We start from the raw sequence: 4,737 nt of genomic DNA, 5'->3' as shown, positions 1-4,737 counted from the left end.
TTACACATGCTGAGCACAGGGTTTAACACAGCAGTTTCAATGGCCCTTTCCAACTCTAGGATATGATTCCAACTATAATATCATATCTAGGTTATGATTTCCAGCTCTAGGATATGAAAAGACAAGGTAAGAAACAATAGTTGGAAAGAGGAGAGGAGCAACCTAGAACTAAGGAGAAATTTTCTAATGGTGAGGGCAATCAACCAATGGAATAGCTTGCCTTTAGAAGATGTGGATGCTCTATCACTGGAGGATTTCAAAAAGAGATTGGAAAATCATTTGTCTGAAATGGAATAGGATCACCTGCTCAAGCAGAGAGTTGGACTAGAGGCCCTCTAAGGTCCCTTCCAACACTATTGTTCTATGTTCTGTGTTCTATTATTATATCATTCAATATGATAAGATACACATATTTTAAATGACCATCTGCCATCCAACTTACCAGAAATCATACAAAACCTTATGTTAGTGCATCAGACTTCTTCAGTCTGTTTGCACTCCAAGCAGATTTTCTCATGCATTTCCACATGGATTGGTACCACAAAGAAATTACTACTTAGCGTTCTCCCAGTGCCACATGTTTATTTTAGAAGAATCTGAGGCACTGATCCAAGTCCTAGATTTAACTCTCAAGTGCCTAAGAATGTAAAGCAATATGGAGATGTTAAATTCAGTGCTACTATGAAGTTTTTCCTTGGACTGGAATTTGGAGCTTATTAGGACAGTGAAAGGAAAAAGTACAAGCTGAAAAATTGCATACTGCCCAAAGCATGGATTGTACAATTATTATTCTGAACATTGCATATATATGATAATACATTCCTTATTAATTCTTTCCCAAGAGGGTTGTGTCTTAGACTATTGCTTATTTGAAATGGCTCTGTAAGTTAGCCTTGTCAGCGGTTTCTCATTTAGGCTGTTTAATCCAATTCAACAAAAGAAGAGTGGCTGTGATCATATTGTCTGTCTCTCTGTCTGTCTGTCTGTCTGTCTGTCATTTTGTTATCTATCTATCTATCTATCTATCTATCTATCTATCTATCTATCTATCTATCTATCTATCTATCTATCTATCAATGGATATTAGTCTTGAAAAAAGTACTTATGTGCTGCTAAAACATGTCAATAAGACTCAATTTGCAAAGAAAACAAAGGATAATTATTCACTGATAAGGTGTAACTGCTCTTTTGTATAAATGTATATAATATAACATATTTTTGCTAATGTATAAAAATTAGTCACAAATTTTAACAATCACCAGAAAACTGAGTAAAATAGAGACCAAGGTAGCTGCAAATCACACCAGCTTATTTGAAATGTATGAACATATTTGATGGATTTTCTTTGAATGGTTTCTGACAGAGGGGCTTATTGGAAGTTGTTTAAACCCACAATGAGTGGACCTTGCATCTGTTAATGGCAGCTGGATCACTATATTATTTGCATAATATCTTACTGGGGTAATTAGTAGTAACTGTGCTATTATGTTGTTACTGAAAAATGAAAGCAAAGTAAATGAAAACAGAGTCAGAGTTCAGAAATCTAACCTTCTGTGAAAAGCTTTGGTATAGTGTAGAGTAAAGACCAAACCTCTGGATTATATTCAGGTAGTACTTGACTTACAACCATTTGCTTAATGACATTCAGAGTTATGACAGCCTTGGAAAAAGTGATTTATTACCCACTCTTGTTGTTATGACTGTTGCACCACCCCTGGAGTCATGTGATCTTGGCAATCAGTTCGCTTTTACAATTGTTGCACTATCTTGCACATATGTGATTGCAATTTTTAGTTAGCTTCTGACCAGCCAGGTGAAATGAGGAAGCTGAATTTGTTTAATGACTGTGTGATTCACTTACTGATCCCATGATTTGTTTAATGACTATGGTAAAAAGTGATCATAAAATCAGGTCCAGTCACATGATTATGGATGCCACTCTGATTACTCATTTAATGACCACATCACTTAGTAACTGAAATTCATGTTCCGAATTGTGATTGCAAGTTGAAGACTATTTGTAGATACATGCATATGTTCAACCATGTCTATAAAAATGATGTTGGATATAAAATGCAGCAACTTGTATACAAACAAGTTTCATGATTTATGTACTTCAACTCAACAGTGAAAAAGGCAAATTATGTTGAGGAATAACTTTTTTTTTTCAGTTTGTCCCTTGTGCATTTCACTGATGGAGTCCACCCAATCACCATACAATATTAATGGAATTAATTCTCTATGGTTTTCAACTTTGCTAGGAATATACAATAAGAGAACGGTGACTCTGTTCAACAAAAGATGAAAAAAATGCTTTCCACAAAGCATTTCAAGGATTGAAATCAAGGATTAATCCTGTCAAGCTCTCCACACCAGGACCCAGTAGTAAATTGCAGGTTTCTTGACACTTTATAACCCAGCTTCACTTCTTGGTTTGACTAGGCAGAAGATTCACTGCCACAGCTTGTCTTGATTAGAATCTTGACTGTAGACAAGAATAAAGCCATACACATCAGCTGATTGTCTACAACCAGTGCTGAAATGAAATGATATTTATTGTATATTCTAGGAGAATACTGTATATTCTTTGTCACACATTTTCAGACACTTGACAAAGCACTCAGTTACCCTGAAGCTAAGAGATTGCTGAATGCTTGTATATAAGAGCTATCTGACCTGGAAACCACTGGTTTTTGTTTTGTCCTTTACCTCAACCTTCACAGATTAAAATTAAATGTATTTCAGAAGGTCAAGTTGTGAGTTCAGAAAAATCCCTAAGTGGAATCTTGGGCTCCTCATTCACCAATAATTTGCCTAGGTATGCAAAATCTTTCTGAGTTTCTAAACTGCACTAACAGAGGTTATGAAAATATTTTAAACTGGAACATTCTGAATGTACTTTAAACCTAAACCCATTTATATTTCACATATAGTTCAATATGTATAACTACACTAGTTACTGTAAATAATAATAAAATGAATGCATGGCTTAAAGTAGCATTTGCTTTTGCCAGTTTGAGTAATTTCATATGACAGTATTTTTTTTTCTGTACAAAATAATTGACACTGAATTTCTAGACTGAATTTACATGATTCCTTACAGAAGATTTATATCTATCATTTTGACATCTGTAATATTGAAATAAAAGTTCATTACAAAAATGAAATATGCATTCTATGGGAAGGGGAGGGAAGAGGTCTCTACTATAGGCACAGATGTCTAAAAAACAAATTAAGCAATGAACCTAATTAGTTTGTATAAGTAATTGATGAATGAATGGTAATAGAAATTAAATCTACATGGCTTTGAGTGTACTCTTGAGACTTCATAGAATAAAATATTTGCTAGGTCTGTAAATCTAGCATCTTGTGTTGCACTTTAGAATTACTATTTTTAAAAAATACTTTACCACTTTAAATACTTGGATTGATATTTAAAACATCAAGTATCCATATCAGAATCATATCATTTACATCTATGTTTTTTAAAATATTTAGTATTGATGTCAGTATTTAACAGTGTTACCATATTAAAAAAAATATTAAATATACAATATTAAAAAACAAGGTCAAGACAAACCAACACCATAGAATACTTGTAGGACAAATTTAGTAGACCATACAATCCTTCTGGTGTTAAAGTAATGGGCAGAATGACAGTGCTTTCCTAGTATTTCAAAGGTCCAAACATTTAATCTCTAACAGCAAAAAAGAAGGATAATGAAGAAGAAGAAACTCAAAAACAGATATTCTTGACTATTCTTCAGCATTTTCATAATTTCCTTGATTTGATGTTATCCATAGTCACTGAGCATAATCTTTGAATCTCTGATTCAATAGAAGCTGCCCCAATATTTATTAAAAAGGATTTGATTTTCATATTTGATTTATTTATAAAGTATTAACTATTGATTTACACTTATTTCTCATTTATCTTAGCCTAGAAATAAGAAGACATGGGTAAAAATTACTAAAACTTTTTGGTGGGCAAAAAAGGAACAAGAATCAAGAGTATTCATAGTTCACAATCCCTTTTCTGGAGTCACTGTAGCACAAATATTCCAGTATCACACATGGTGTGCTACTAATAATATCATTGATCAATACAGATCATGATGCGATTGGCTGATAATGTATTGCATTACTTTCCAACATTGTTTAGATTACCAAAAGGTATGGTAGTTTCTTATCTTTCTCCAATGCTTCTTTGAGCTTGCTCCACCTTCACATCCCAATAATTGGATGCAATTTTTTGGATACAGTGGGTCTTACTTTGGAGAACACAGTGCTACCTTCCACTAATGTAATACGTAAGAGCTTAGCAGGTTTGCACTATAGGCCATCTTTGTTGTTAATGCCAGTGGTTACTATCAACAGTGGTTAAATAGATATTGTTTGTCTGGTGATGGTCATTTAATATAGTCAGTTAATTTATCATCAGTCAAAGTACCCAATGAACTAATAGAGAATCTGTTTAGTTAACAAAGCACTTGTGCTGAAAATACCAATCTATCACAGCTGTAGTCAGAAGGTCAGTGTTACTCAGTCTAATGAACAAGAACAAGACCAAGAAAAGAGATTAGTTTTCCTGAAGAAATGGTAGCAGACATGAAGATTTAGAATGCTAAATAGTGTTTGTCTTCTTGACTTTTGAGGGGGAAAAACATTCTTCTGGCTCTGTAAATGCCTTGCAGCATTTTTACTTAACACCATTTACATTACATTATATACATACAG

Source organism: Protobothrops mucrosquamatus, unplaced genomic scaffold (assembly GCF_001527695.2).
Source record: "Protobothrops mucrosquamatus isolate PMUCROS unplaced genomic scaffold, P.Mucros_1.0 scaffold207, whole genome shotgun sequence".
Classification (NCBI taxonomy): domain Eukaryota; kingdom Metazoa; phylum Chordata; class Lepidosauria; order Squamata; family Viperidae; genus Protobothrops; species Protobothrops mucrosquamatus.
The sequence above is the reverse complement of the archived record's forward strand: the minus strand, read 5'-3'. Positions refer to the sequence as shown.